Here is a 16,210-nt window from a genome sequence, read left to right as displayed (position 1 = left end):
GAGAGAGAGAGAGAGAGAGAGTAGCTTTGGCCAAGTTCTGCTGCTTGCTGCGGCTGGAACATAACCCTTCATTCAATTACATCTTCACCAGCTTTCTGTCTTTCTCTGCCTAAACTTGGCTGTCCTGAAAGTTGCTCTGTAGATTAGACTGGCCTCAGACTCAGAGATCTGCCAGTCTTTGCTTTCCCAGTGCTGGGATTAAAGGTGTGCCTTTCTTTAGTTTCTTTCCACAAGTTGGAAACCTCGCTGGGTGGAATCTTGCCCTGACGTCACCACTCCCTTTATTCCATTTCTTAATCCATTTATCTCCTTGAACACTGAATTTAGTTCTATTTCATATCCTGGTGCTCTTTTTCTCCTCCAAATTTACTTTTTGCAATTTACCCTGCTCAGCTTGCTCCTTTTCACTGTAAGTCTTCATTAGAGATATCGCTAATATCCACAGGGCAGTGTCTATACTAGGCTGTTTTGAGATTTCTTCTGTTAATGAAATTAATCCAAAACTCTTCACATTAGCCTCACTAAACTCTTCAGACAAGAGCAAAAGGCAGTCACTTTCTTCACCAAAATATCACAAGAACAATATCTAGGCAACATATTTAAATTCTTCTCCTCTGAAACCTTTTGAGTGAACCTCCAACAGTTCAAATAACTCTTATCACCTCTGTATTCCATGCTTCTATTAGTATGGTTCACTGTTTTCATAATCCAAAGTACCAAAGTCCAAATTCCTCCCAATAAACACACAGTCAGTGAAATGGATTAAAAATGCTGCTGATCCCTAGGAAGTTGACTGAGACACTGGGCAGTATCCTGAGCATAGGAAACCTCAACGCCTGCTCCCACAATGACACATTTTCTCAAACAAGGACATACACACTCCAACAAAGCCACACCTCATGATAGTGCTGCTCCCTATGAGATTATGGGGGAGTCAATTACATTCAAATTACCACACCTAGAAATTTATTCATTTGTTGATAACATTTTGTATGGCTTTAGTTTTTGCTAGATATTAATTTTACCATTCAGTAGCCTGGAATTTGTCAAATCTGTTCATATGTATTTTGTTTATTTTATTATAATGTAAGGGTACCTGCCTCTGCCTACTCCAGCTGGAGACAGCATGCCACAATCTGTTTTAACACAGGGAATTTGAGCGCAGGAGGTCAGTGCTATCATTTTAAAGCCAAACATTCCTTCTGACACTTTTCTGGTAAAAGGGGATGTTGGAGACTGTGGACCCCCCTGACACTGAATTTCCTGTGATCCCCTGCCTGCTGGAGTAAACAATTTGTTTTCCTATGCTTGCAGCTGCTCTGAGCAAACAACTTGTCTTGCAGCTGCTCTGAGCACATGACCCTCAGGAGTTCCTGATGTCAGGAGAGTGGTTTCTGATGGGTTTGTAGCTCAGAGTTAGGGAGTGGCCATGACCCAGATGACCCATGTCTCTTGTGTGTGTGTGTGTGTGTGTTTCAACCTCCAGCCCCTCATGAACCGTCCTGTAGTGCAGGCGGTATGCTACAGGTGTAACTATAGCATGTAGAGCAGGTGTTGTGCTACAAGGGGGTAACTGCAAAGATCACATATCAGTATTCAAGTAAGTGTCCCTCACTTGGAAGATTATTCTTTCTCAAGACCTCAAAGTCTACTTGTACTATTCTGCTCCAACTTTCCTCTCTTATGGTCAACAATTACTAAACCACTGTGTGTGTGTGTGTGTGTGTGTGTGTGTGTGTGTGTATAGGAAGAGGATTGTGGTGATGGCCAGACTGAATTATCATGTCTCTTAGAGCTACCTAAATTGTCAACTCTTTTTTTAAAAATATTATTTATTTATTATATATACAATATTCTGTCTATATGTATGCCTGAAAGCCAGAAGAGGCCACCAGACCCCACTACAGATGGTTGTGAGCCACCATGTGGTTGCTGGGAATTGAACTCAGGACCTTTGGAAGAGTAGGCAATGCTCTTAACCACTGAGCCATCTCTCCAGCCCAATTGTCAACTCTTGTTAAAGTTCTGGGTTGTTTGTTTCATGTCAATATGACACATGCTAGAGTCATTGGGAAGAGGGTCTGTCATTTGAGGAAATATCCACAGAAGACTGGCCTGCTGGCAAGTCCGTAGTGCATTTTCATAATCAGTGATTGATGTGGAGGGTTTAGTCTATTGTGGTGGTGCTGTTTCTGGGCTGTTGGTCCTGGCTGCTACGAGAAAGCAGACTGAGCAGGCCACGAGTGAGCAAGCCAGTAAGCAGCACTGCTCTACGACCCCTACTTCAGTTCCTGATTTCAAGTTTCTGCTCTGAGTTCCTGCCTTGCCTTCCTTCAGATGTGTATTTTGACCTGAGAGTTGAATGATGAAATGAATCCTTTGCTCTCTAAGTTGCTTTTGGCTATGGTGTTATATCAAAGAAATAGAACCCCTAAGACATGTGCCAACAGAATACCACATTTCCTGAGATCTGGTGATTGTTACCTCTGTCTATGCTTTACTGTGGAAACAGGAAAACGCATCCTTCCTGTCTTATTTAGGGTTTCTATATACGACCAAATAGCAAGTAGGGGAGGAAAGGTTATACTTCAGCACTGCTGAAGGAAGTCAGGATAGGAACTCAAACAGGACAGGATCCCGGAGTCAGGGGTTGCTATTAAGGCCATGGAGAGGTGCTGTTTACTGAGGCTCCTTCCTCTCTGTTGACTTTAGCTTGTGTCAAGTTGACACACAAAGCCAGGTAGTACACTTTCCTTTCTATACCATTCTAGGCCTTCTAGACAACAAAGGAACGGTGTTTTGAGTACTCATGCTTAATGGAGTCTTTCAGTGAACATAAATCTAGGCTACTGCTTATCAAAATGTTGGAACAAAAGTATATTGAGCTAACATCTATGCTATTCAGATCCCATTCTTTGAAACACAGTAAAAAAAAAAAAATTCCTAGAGGCTAAAGCCTTCCTGCAAATCCATCATTGGCAAATATAGGTCATCAGGATGAGAAATGTTTACTGAATTTCTGTAGATCCACGTGTCATAATGGGCTCAAGGGATAAAAGTTTGAACAAAATCCATGGTCTCTGTTGTTTTAAAGCATAAAAGCTTTATTGACTGATGATTGTGTGCATGTGTGTGTGATAGGGAAGATATGCCATAGCCTGTGTATAGAGGTCAGAGGACAACTTTTGGGTGTCTATTTTTGTACCAGGCTTTTTTTCTTTTGAGCCACCAACCAGCTCCCAAATCATGACACAAAGACTTATTATTAATTTTGAATGCTGGGCCTAACTTAGGCATGTTTCTGGCTAGTTCTTTTAACTTAAATTAATCTGTTTCTTTTTATCTACCTTTCTACATCTGTATATTTTACTTTCACTGCTTCTTTATGTCTGTCTGGCATCTGCCTGGCTTCTTGCCCTGGCGTGTTCCTTGTTCTCTCTTCCTTCTCTAGTTCTTCCTTCATTCCTCTCGAGCCTAGATTTCTTCTCCAATCTATTCTCTCTGCATGCCAACCCTACCTAGCCCTCTCCTGTCTAGCTAATGGCCATTTAGCTTTTTTATTAGAGCAATCAGTTGCCTTAGGCAGGCAAGGTAAAACAGATGCAATATATCTCTATATAGTTAAACAATATCCTTACATCACTAAATAAATGCAGTATAAACAAAAGGAACACACCTTTACACAGTTTAAGTAATAGTCTGCACTGTATACAAATGTAACACATCTTTGCCTGGTTAAAATAATATTCGACAACCAAGTCTTTCCATTATGTGAATTCCAGGGATCAAACTCAGGTCATAGGCTTGGTGAGAAATGCCTTACCTGCTAAGCCACTGGTCTTGAAGTTTGCAGACTGTAAGAGAACAAAATGATTACATAATTAATTTGTACCTGATTAGTTAAGCAATTACGAGTAGACAGAGCTAGGAAAAGGCTGAAGGTGTCCAAGAAAATCCAACCTAGATATCAGTGATTTTTCTCAACACCATGACAAAATACCCGTCAGAGACAACCCACGGGAGGAAGGTTTACCTTGGCTTAAGTTTTCAGGCGACTTCAGTCAGTCATGGGGGAGAAGGCATGACAGTGGAATCATCTCAGTCAGTGGTGGTGCAGCATGATGCGGTTGATTACAACCTATGTGTTGTCTTGAGACTTCCTGGGGAGAAACGACAGACCTACTCACCATCAAAAGGCAGCCCGGGACAGACCTGTGTCCAGTTTGGGTGAACTAATGAGTTTTTATTGGTGATAATAACAGAAGTATGGATGAGAGTTATTTACAGAGAGCAGGGAGATCCATCACCGAAAGCCCACCCTAACACAGCTCTCTAGCCACTGATTTTTCCTGTATTCCTGCAGAAACTCTGGCCTCAGTGACTATTTATGAAGGGACCCCCACACAGAGGAGGTTCCTTTCTGGACCCCAGATGAGGTATGAACCACACCCAAACATGTTTTCACAAAAGATCTTTTCTTTTTTAGTTTAGCCAGATACCAAAAGATACATGTGCAAAGATATTAATTGGAGCACTATTACTTTTTCCTTTTTTTGATATTTATTGAGCTCTACATTTTTCTCTGCTCCCCTCCCTGCCTCTCCCCTCCCCCTTCAACCCTCCCCCAAGGTCCCCATGCTCCCTATTTACTCAGGAGATCTTATCTTTTTCTACTTTCTACTTCCCATGTAGATAAGATCTATGTAAATCTCTCTTAGAGTTCTCATTGTTGTCTAAATTCTCTGGGATTGTGGTTTGTAGGCTGGCTTTGCTTTATGCTTAAAAACCACCTATGAGTGAGTACATGTGATAATTGTCTTTCTGTGTCTGAGTTACTTCACTCAAAATAATGTTTTCTAGCTCCATCCATTTTTTTTTTTTTTTTTTTGGTTTTTCGAGACAGGGTTTCTCTGTGGTTTTTGGAGCCTATCCTGGAACTAGCTCTGTAGACCAGGCTGGTCTCGAACTCACAGAGATCCGCCTGCCTCTGCCTCCCAAGTGCTGGGATTAAAGGTGTGCGCCACCACGGCCCGGCCCATCCATTTTTTCTGTAAAATTCAAGATGTTATTTTTTTCTGTTGATAGTACTCCATTGTGTAAATGTACCACCTACCCTCCTCCCTTCCAGTCTTAAGAGAATGCAGGGTACCCTGCCCTAAGAGAAGTCCAAGGACCTTCCCCCTCCATCCAGACTTAGAAAGGTGTGCATCCAAATAGAATAGGATCCGAAAAAGCCAGTACGTGCAGTAGAGACAAATCCCAGTGCCATTATCATTGGCTTCTCAGTCTGCCCCAATTGTCAGCCACATTCAGATGGTCCAGTTTGATCCCATGCTCACTCAGTCCCAGTCCAGCTGGATTTGGTGAGCTCCCATTAGCTCAGGCACACTGTCTCAGTGGGTGGACCAACCCCTCGTGGTCCTGACTTCCTTGCTCATCTTCTCCCTCCTTCCTCTCCTTTCTTCAACTGGACCTTGGGAGCTCAGTCCAGTGTTTTGATGTAGGTCTTTGTCTCTATCTCCATCCATCACTAGACGAAGGTTCTATGGTGATATTCAAGATAGTCATCTGTCTGACTATGGGACAAAGCCAGTTCAGGCACCCTCTCCTCCACTGCCCAGGGTCCTACCTAGGGACATTCCCAGGGACACCTGGGAACCCCTCTAGAGTCAAGCCTCTTGCCAACCCCAAAATGACTCCATTAATTATCTTCTTCCCTGCTCCCATATCCGTCCTTCCTCCATCTCAACCATCCCACTCCCCCAAGCTCTCCCTAACCCTCCCCTTCTCCCTTCTCTCTCCCCCTCTCCCCTTCCATCACCGTGCCCCACCCCCATGATCCCAACTTTTGCCTGACGATCTTGTCTGCTTCCAATTTCCAAGAAGATCTATATATGATTTTCTTTGAGTTTACCTTATTAGTTTCTCTAGAATCACGAACTATAGGCTCAATGTCCTTTGTTTATGGTTAGAATCCACTAATGAATGAGTACATACCATATTCATATTTTTGAGTCTGGGTTATCTCACTCAGGAGAGTGTTTTCTAAATATTTATTTATTTATTATGTATACTATATTCTGTCTGTATGTATGTCTGCAGGCCAGAAGAGGGCACCAGACCTCATTACAGATGGTTGTGAGCCACCATGTGGTTGCCGGGAATTGAACTCAGGACCTTTGGAAGAGCAGGCAGTATTCTTAAGCACTGAGTCATCTCTCCAGCCCCCTGGATAGTGTTTTTTATTTCCATCCATTTGCATGCAAAATTCAAGATGTCATTGTTTTTTATCGCTGAGTAGTATTCTAATGTGTAGTTGTGCCACACTTTCTTTATCCATTCTTCCATTGAGGGGCATCTAGGTTGTTTCCAGGTTCTGGATATTACAAATAATGCTGCTATGAACATAGCTGAACAAATGCTTTTGTAGATGATTGGGCATCTCTTGGGTATATTCCCAAGAGTGGTATTGCTAGATCCTGAGGTAGGTTGACTCCCAATTTTCTGAGAAACCACCACACTGATTTCCAAAGTAGTTGTACAATTTTGCATTCCCACCAGCAATGGATGAGTGTTCCCCTTACTCCACATCCTCTCCAGCATTGGCTATCATTGCAGTTTTTGATTTTAGCCATTCTGACAAGTGTAAGATGGTATCTCAAAGTTGTTTTGATTTGCATTTCTCTGATAGCTAAGGAAATTGAACATGTCCTTAAGTATCTTTTGGCCATTTGAACTTCTTCTGTTGAGAATTCTCTGTTCAGTTCAGTACTGGGGTTATATTTAGGAAATGGATCCCTGTGCCAATGTGTTCAAGTGTACTTCCCACTTTTCTTCTATAAGGTTCAGTGTGGCTGACTTTATGTTGAGGTCTTTGATCCATTTGGACTTGAGTTTTTGTTTTTTTTTTTTTTTTTTTTTCTTTTTCGAGACAGGGTTTCTCTGTGGTTTTGGAGCCTGTCCTGGACCTAGCACTTGTAGACCAGGCTGGTCTCGAACTCACAGAGATCCGCCTGCCTCTGCCTCCCGAGTGCTGGGATTAAAGGCGTGCGCCACCACCGCCCGGCCTGGACTTGAGTTTTGTGCATGGTGATAGATATGGGTCTACTTTCATTCTTCTGCATGTTGATATCCAATTATGCCAGCACCACTTGTTAAATATGCTTTCTTTTTTCCATTTGATTTTTTTTTTTTTTTCCGAGACAGGGTTTCTCCGTAGCTTTGGAGCCTGTCCTGGAACTCGCTCTTGTAGACCAGGCTGGCCTCGAACTCACAGAGATCCGCCTGCCTCTGCCTCCTGAGTGCTGGGATTAAAGGCGTGCGCCACCACCGCCCGGCTCCATTTGATATTTTTTGCTTCTTCATCAAAAGTCAGGTGTTCGAAGATATGTGTATTGATATCCATTGGTCCTCCCATATGTTCTTATGCCAATACCAGACTGTTCTCAGTACTATAGCTTTGTAGTAGAGTTTGAAGTCAGGGATTGTGATGCCTCCAGATGTTCTTTTATTGTACAGGATTGTTTTGGCTATCCTGGGTTTTTTGCTTTTCCATATGAAGTTGAGTACTGTTCTTTCGAGGTCTTTGAAGAATTTTGTTGGGATTTTGATGGGCATTGCGTTGAATCTGTAGATTGATTTTGGTGCGAGATCCTTTCTTAACCAAAGGAGAAGGACCTAGACCTTGAACCTTGGAGTGATTTAGAAGGACTGGAGGAGACCAGAGATACAACCATGGTGGTGGCAGTTTTCAAAGAGCGAGAATAAAAAGGGATTGAGGCCATGCATTCCCTCAGAGCAGCCAACCTAGCCATGTTTATAATCCTATTACTTGGGAAGCTAAGGCAGGAGGGTCACAACTTCAAGACCAGCCTGGGCTACACAGGAGGACTCTGTCTCATAAACACTCTACAAATTAGTCCTAAAGGAGGGCAACTTAGCTGTTGATTTTTCTATGAAACAGTATTCCAGGGACTGGTGAGTAGAGACTGGCCTTATTTTTCTTTCTTTCTTTCTTTTTTTTTTTTTTTTTTAGAATATAAGTCATTTAATACTGTTAATTTTATAGCACAAAATAAAACAAGCTATAATCCCCAAAAATGATTTTAAAAGCTTACACAGAAAATATTATTGCCTGACACTTATGATCTTTATTTTTCAAGTTCCCATTTTGTACCATATCACGGAAGTTTGATTCTTCTTTTCTTTTTAAAGATTCTCTCTTTTCTTCTTCTTCTTCCTATTCCTCTCCTCCTCCTCCTCCTCTTCTTCTTTTGAGACAGGGTTTCTCTGTAGCTTTGGAGCACGTCCTGGAACTAACTTTTGCAGACCAGGCTGACCTTGAACTCACAGACATCTGCCTGCCTCTGCCTCCCAAGTGCTGGGATTAGGCAGGCAACACCACTGCCCAGTGATTCTCTCTTTCAAGATATAATCTCGAAGACATTCAGTCCCAAAGAAATACACAGAGGTCTACATTAATTATAAACTGATTGGCCTAGTAGCTCAGGCTTTTTATTAATTCTTACATCTTACAATAACCCATTATTCTTGTCTGTGTTAGTCACGTGGCTAGAAAACCTTTTTTGGTGAAGCAGTCACTGTGTCTTGATGATGACTGCAGACTGAGTCCTTTGTCCAGAATTCTCCTGTTCTCATTGCCTTACCTATACTTCCTGCCTGGCTACTGGCCAATCAGCCTTTATTTAAAATACAATTGACAGGGTACATTGTCCCACAGCAAGAAAGGGCTATATTGCCTGGCATTACAGATTTAATTATATCATGTACCCAAAAAGTAAGAAGCAAGCTCTTGGGTCATCTTATGACCCATTCTTTTTTGCCCTTGTATGGTTTGAAACTCAGATATTCTTACCCCAAAGTTCAAGTAGTGGGATGTGGTTGCTGCCTGATAGGTTTTGGGTAAATGAGTAAATTTTCACACCTCTGATCTAAGAACATTAATTAATCCCTTGACAAATTTATAATATGATGATGACATTATTAGGAGGTGATCTAGCTATTGGTTTCAGAGATAGCATTTGAAAGAACTATACCTGGGCAACCTAGGTCATGTTTATCCCCCTGAGAAGTTAATTCTCAGACCCTCATTTTGAAGTTGTCTTACTTAGGTGCATGTTCTCCTGCTGTACATTGGCAAACTTCCTGTAAAATTACGTCTTTATTTCTGTGTAATATCTCAGGAAATGCAAAGCTGAAGAGGTAGGTGTGACCAATCCTAAAGGCTTTGACTATTACATTAAGTTGGAGCCTGCTGTGATGGTGACTACTTAGCTGCAACCCCAGTGCTCTGTCTTAGCTTTGGAGGCTAAGACAGTAGGACCTTGAACTCTAGGCTACAGTGAGCTACCTCACAGTGGGATTCTGTCTCAAAAACAAAACAAAGAGAAACAAACTGAAGAAGTTTATTTTATTGGATTTTATGTTTTGTAAAACCATGGAGTGTTTAAGTAGAAGGAAATATTATCATTGAGCTTGTCTTAGAAAGACATCATAAAAGCACTTTATGCAAAAAATTTAGTTATTTTTATGGTGAGGGCAGCCTCCCCATCAGATCTCGGGAATGTCCCAGAAATTTTGCAGGCAGTAGAAAACATAAGCACCTGTCTTTTATGCCTGCTAATGTCACACCATGCTGCATGTGATTGTGGACTGCTCATCTTTCCCACTCCTCTGAGTTTCTTCAGGGCAGGAATAACTGGGTTCATTCCTGGTGTATTTAATGGACAAATGAGCAAATGAAAGAACCTGTAGGTAAGTAAGGAGACTAATGCAGAGGAGATGACCTTATGATTGACATCTTTAAAAGGCTTCTATGGCCTACAAAGGCCTGGGGTAGATGGAGGCTTATTTTATTATTTGATCCAGTCTTCCTAGCTACCTTCACTTGAGCTCTGTTATGTGACAGCAACTATTCTTGAATAGGGAGGGCATTCCCTTTACCCAGTAATTATGCTGAAGGCTCATACAGCTAGCCATGTTTAGCAGAAAAGTGAATGTGTGCATGGGAGGAAGTTCGTCACTATAAGGGATACAGTTTTCTGGACTAGGCTTAGATGTTCAATGACAATCTCACTAAAAAGAGGTATAGATATTTAGACTGCTGTTTTCATATCATGGTGAAACATAAAAACATTTAAAGCTTTTCTAAACCAATATGACAGTGTGTATCTAGAACAGATTCTAGAGAAAATCCTACTACACAAGTACATTTTATTTCCTAAAATACTTTTTCAGGAAGTGGGGAATGTGTGGCGGTCAGGGGACAACTTGCAGGAGTTGGTTCTCTTACTTCAGTGTTTCTCAGCCTTCCTAATGCCACAACCCTTTAATACAGTTCCTCATGTTGTGGGGACCCACAACCATAAAATAATTAGTTATTATTTCATAACTGTAATTTTGCTACTGTTATGAACTATAATTATTTTCAGAGATAGAGGTTTGCCAAAGGGGTTGTGACACACAGGTTGAGAATCACTGTTGTTCTAAATGGAACCGAGGGATTGAACTCTGAGCCACCTGGTGCCAGCCCCATATGCCAAATTATCTATCTGCTCATAATGGGCAACTCAAAATTTTTTCATTTTATGTAGGCCCATATTTCTATATGGCATGGCAGCCAAGCCATCAAGCCATAGGCCACACCTGATATGGGTCACATAGCCCTATAGACAGACTGTCACTGCCCTAACAAAGGGTCAGGATGTTGTTTCTCCTTTCTTTGTAATTTGGAGGATGCCTGATAAAGATGCGGATTCAAGCCTAAGTGACAGCTAGCATACAGAGCAGACAGGAAGTTGTGGATGTGAGGAAAAGCCATTCACCTGGTTACCTAGGAAACAGAATGCAAATATATTTCCCTTAAGTTTTGGTATAAAGGCTGTTTTGGAGAATAAACAGAGGAAATTCTTCAGGATGTTAACTCAGGATATCATGAGGGATCTCTGAGAATCCCCCTCCCAATGAAACCATGTGAGTCATGTTTTTATTCCCGTCTCCTCCATGATGGTCCAGAGAGACATAGTTTATGTTGGGGTCTGGTCGAGAGAAATAATTGATGGTCTGGGCTAGCACCAGACCCCGACAATTTTACCACTTGACTGAACTGATACTGTAGAGACCAATGCTTCAGTGAAGATACTTTTTATATCAAACCTAAATCTTTTAAAGATTTTATTTGTATTTGTGTATGTGTGTGCGTGTGTAGGTATGTGTACATGATACCGGTGCCTACCCAGAAGAGGGTACTGGATTCCTGGTTTATGGGTAGCTGTAGTTTATGGGTAGTTGTGGCTGTTTGCTGTAGATGGTGCTAGGAACTGAACTCCAGTCCTCCTCTGGAAGAGCAGCAAATGGTTTTACCCATGAATACATCTCTCCAGCTCAAAATGAAATTCTTAGAAGATTTGAGTCCTAATATTGGAGAAGCATGTGAGGGTATAAAGCCTGAACCTTCTCCAATCTGACCATTTGTATAGTCCTGAGTGACAGATACCCCTGGTGTGGCAGATCTTGGAAAGTGCCAGCTGCTGACCCAGAGACAGCATCCAACTGGCAGGATGCCAGCAGACACAACTGGGTCTGGCACTTGGGATCCGATGCTTCTGTGGTATGGCACCAAGATACTGAAAAACTGATACCAGTGTCTTCAGTTCCCAGCCTGGCCTGACCTCCGTTGTGCACCATGAGCCCTCTGTCTTAGTGTGCCTTGGATGAAGGTCAGCAACAGTAGGAAAACAAGAGCAAAGCTCACCCTAGAATGAGAACCTCAGTTGCAGGAGCACCAGCAAGGCTCACATCTACAAGTGTGATGCAAGACTCTGGTCCCCAGAGGCCTGAGATCTCCAGGATTTAGGACAGGACACCAAACAGAACAGCCAACAGGGACTTGCAAGAGCTTGTTCTATCTATGGCAACAATGGTGTTTCAGACAAACATAACCCTCTTTTGCCTAAGGCTGGGCAAGCCCAGTCCCCTGCCTGCAGCTTAGCTGTTAAAGGCAGTAGATGAGCATTAAAAGGCTGCTTAACTTGGCAATCAAAACTAATTCTGGTATTTGCATTAACTACTGTCTTCCATTTCTGGTGGACTTTGGTTTTGTTGGGTCCACATTTTTGCAAGATCCAAATTGTGCCACCACGCCCATAATTTTCAGTCAAATATAAACACACACTATTCGTTTTGTGTTTTTCCACTAAATTCAACTTCTTCAAGTTAATCTGGACTTTTAACGCTACCAGTTTTACCTGATTTTTCGCATTAGAGTTTAAACATTTTAGTTAAAAAGGACCTATGGGTAGTTATAACCATTCTCAGGGTTCTTTTTTTGTAACCTATGACTTGGGTAAAAGACAAATACTCTTGTTTAGCTTTAGAAACAACAAGCAAAGCCCAAGAGTGGGCAAATACGGATTTGGATGCTTCATTTAAAAAACAGACTCAAAAAAACAATGTTTCATGGCACTGCTTTGGATCCGAAATCCTTGCTGTGTGAATATAACAGTGCTATGACTCATTCTTACCTTCATTTTGGGTTTTGTCCTAAATTTACTAAGATTTCTCTGAAAAGATAAGTTTTCCTCAGTTCTTAATACTTCCTCTGCTTTTATGACACCGAGGTCAAGGAGAGTTAGCGTAGTATTAACTTTTTGCAGTTCTTTCCCAAACAACTCAAGTGAACGTTTCTAGTTATTCCTTTCTTTCTTCCTTTCTTTTTTTTCTCTAAGACCGTGACACAAAGACTGATCTTTACAGCGGGGTGGCATCCTGGGCTGCCACTTGAATCTGGACAACCTTTGGACAAGTGTTTGCTTTTAGTGGTGAAGTTACCAGAAGAGCAGGTCACCACAGGCCTGTGGCTTGTTCTACCTCCTGCTGACCTTAGTATGTGAAGGGTGATTGGTGTGAGGTTTAGCTTAACAAAGGCTTTCAAAGGAAGTGTGCAGGCCACATGGTTAGGTGCTCAGCAGGTCGGGACAACACTGTAATTGTCTCTTGTCTCTGCAGACTTGAAAACACAATTGTGGTCAATGGGTTCATTTTGGTTACCATGACTGACAGGAAACAGACCACTGCACTTAACTAAAGGCCGGGATGGGGGTAAACAAACTGTTGTGGAGTTTCAATGCTTGCTCTTTGGACTTCTACACACCATTCAAAATTGAGGGACCCTGTAATCAGACTGACGAATATCTTGAATATCACCATATAACCTTCATCCCGCGATGGATGGAGATAAGAGACAGAGACCCACATTGAAGCACTGGACTGAGCTCCCAAGGTCCAGTTGAAGAGCAGGAGAGAGACTATGAGCAAGCAAGTCAGGACCATGAAGGGTTGGTCCACCCACTGAGACAGTGTGCCTGAGCTAATGGGAGCTCACCAAATCCAACTGGACTGGGACTGAGTGAGCATGGGATCAAACTGGACCCCCTGAATGTGGCTGACATTTGGGGCAGACTGAAAAGCCAATGATACTGGCACTGGGATTTGTCTCTTCTGCATGTACTGGCTTTTTAGGATCCTAGTCTGTTTGGATGCACACCTTCCTAAGTCTGGATGGACGGGGGAGGTCCTTAGACTTCCCACAGGGCAGGATACTCTGCCCTCTCTAAGGACTGAAGGGGGAGGGGAGGAGGGTGAGTGGGGGAGCGGGAGGGAAGTGGGAGGAGGAAAGGAAGTGGAAATTTTGATTGGTATTATTTATAAAGTAATAAAAGATTAAAAATTGAGTATCTCCAGGGGGGTTATTTTATAGTTGTAGTGTTGTAGTATTGATACCTTGGGGAAGGAAACGTAAGAAAAAAAGGATAAAAATAACCACAGGTTCCGTTACATGCCACAAATATTATGATCGACTCTGCAATAAAATGAAGACTGAAAAATTTTAAGAGTATTTAACCAATGCTCTGTAAGGGGGACAAGAAACTTAGAGACACACTATTGTCAGAGGAATGAGGTATCTCTTCAAGTTAGCAATGGAGAGTGGCGTCCAAGGACTGAGGCCCATATTTCGAAAACTGCTTACCAAGAATATTTTTGGGTATCCAGGAATATTTCTTTTTTCAGAGACAGGGCGTCTCACGAGTTGGCCTGGAACTCTCTATGTAGACCAGGCTGTCTTAGAACTCCTGAAAATCCGACTGCCTCGGCCTCCAGCACTGTGATAAACCACGCCTCGCTTCCAGGAATGTTTCTTGAATAAGGCAGTTCGCGTTCTGAGCCGGTCCTGGCTAACCGGCTGCAGGGTGGCGGCAGCGCCTTCCAGAATCCTGAGGCCTAAGGATTCCATTTTCAAGTCACACTCAGGAGGTAAGCAGTAGGCGGGGAAAGAGAGGGGTCAGCTCGGCATCAACGGTCCGCTTTCCTGCTCATCCCGGTTGGCAGCCAGCGTCCGTTGCCGCCTCCACCGCCACAGAGGCCGGCCAGGCGGAGCCTTCCGGGAGGCTGCGCGCAGAGCGTTGCGCGCAGGCGCGGCTCACGCAGCCCCGGCCCCCGGAACGGTAAACAGTAGCGTCACGTGACGCGGCCCCGCTCCTGCTCCCGCGCCGCGGCCGCCTCCGTCGCCGCTGTCGTCGCCGTCGCACGCCGATGGCTGCGGGCTCTCGCGGCGCCGCAGAGGCTCCACGAGGCGAGCGACCCCCGGGCTCAGGGAGGCAGCGACTGCAGCTTGGACGGGGAGGGCGGCACGCAGGCCAGCCGTAGTGTCGTCACCGCGGCGGCGCGGGCTCTGGAGCCCCGAGCCGAGGCAGCAACGCCGACGCCCTGCGCGCACCCCCTCCGCGGCCCCCTCCTCCGCGGCCCCGCGGCCTCCATCTTCCTCTGGCTGCCGGTGGCAGCGCTCGTCTGCGGAGCGGGTGAGTGGCGGCGCCGTCCGCGACGGGCACTCGGTGGCCTCCTTTCCCCACGCGGGCTGGCCCGCGTCCTTCATCCCTCGCGCAGGGGCCGCCCTCTCCTCCCCCGGCCGCCCGGCCTCAGGGGCCTCCCCGGCTTGCCCCGCCCCGCCCCGGCCTGCCCCACCGTTTGGCCCGCCGGCTCGGAGCAGAGGTGGCGGCGCGGCCTCTGCGCGACCGCCGAGCCTCGGCCTTCGCCGGCGAGCGTACCCGGTCTCCGCCGCCGCCGCGCGGGCAGGCGTCGTGGGCCAGGCCGGGTTCGAAGGCTCCGGGCCTGGCGCTTCGGACTCCGCCGGCTCGCGCAGCCGGGCCGCACCGAGGCCGAACCCTGCTCCCACATCGGGGGAGCCAGGCGCTGCGGACCTTGGGGGAACGCGCGCTTTTGTGCTGGGGACCCAGACATTGGACTCCTTTCGCCTAGTTTGAAATGGGAATCCTAGAGTCCTGCCTGCCGACAGGACGTGTAATTTAATGAACCACTAGTCGATAAGTACGTGTTAATGGTGCTAAATAACTGATCATCTGACACGGGGCGGGGGTTGGGGACCCAGGGAGAGGGGAGAGAGTGTTGTAGCACCTTCCAGCCCGAGGCGCCTTCCTTAGATGGCCCTTACCCTCAAACGCCCCTTCTTGTCTTTGGGTAGCAAAATGCCTTTTCCTAGTCATTAGAGTTCGAATGTGTGTTTATTATTGCTAGTCAGTAATCATTAGCAGAGCGTGATTGTGATTTGAGGGAAGTGGCAACAATGCTTTGATGTCTAGCTGATGTTCATTCTTCGTACAGATCTTTTAAACAAGGATCGAACAATCGAGACTTTGCCCGCATTATGAATTTTGCCTCTTTATTTTACGACGAGATTTTTAAATTGATCACAGCAGATTATATTGCTGCACTTAGTATTTGGGTTCAAACTTTGTCAAGTGTTTTCAGTTTGCAGACCCACATTTCAGTTCCTACGTTTCTTAAAATTCTTAATGAAGTGTTTGGTATTTGGAAGATGTGGATGGTGTGTGTTATAGAAGAGATAGTTGAAAGAAGCAAGTGTTCTGTTGTAGCATCTTTATGTTTTTTGTTTATAGCGCCATTCCAGAGCACAGATGTTGAGAGAAAAATCAGTCCTTAGCATTTGCTGTACTTAGATTCCCCCCCCCCTTCGCACTGTTCTCTTTGTCGGTCATTTATGTTCACAATGATTCTTCTTTTCATCATCATTACCATTATCACTTTTTAAAAAGACGAATACTCTAGTTTTCAGTGATAGTATCAATGTAAGCAGGACGTTGAGGAGTCATCCTAG

The 16,210-nt window shown here is 44.3% G+C and overlaps 1 protein-coding gene across 4 annotated transcripts in view; it reads left to right on the top strand.

The window, feature by feature from the left end:
* Positions 1 to 14,265: 14,265 nt before the first annotated feature.
* Phf3 (PHD finger protein 3) overlaps positions 14,266 to 16,210 on the top strand; it is a 72,757-nt gene continuing 70,812 nt past the window's right edge. For 2 of the 4 annotated variants that reach the window (XM_057794653.1, XM_057794649.1), the window contains exon 1: positions 14,554 to 14,876. The gene's annotated coding sequence lies outside the window, so the exon portion shown is untranslated. Of the gene's footprint in view, positions 14,332 to 14,553; positions 14,877 to 15,384; positions 15,403 to 16,210 lie in introns of those variants that run through there. The other 2 variants (XM_057794650.1, XM_057794651.1) reach the window with 2 other exon arrangements.

Source organism: Chionomys nivalis, chromosome 19, assembly GCF_950005125.1.
Source record: "Chionomys nivalis chromosome 19, mChiNiv1.1, whole genome shotgun sequence".
In the NCBI taxonomy this organism is placed as follows: Eukaryota; Metazoa; Chordata; class Mammalia; order Rodentia; family Cricetidae; genus Chionomys; species Chionomys nivalis.
This window is presented reverse-complemented; position numbering and strand designations above follow the sequence as displayed.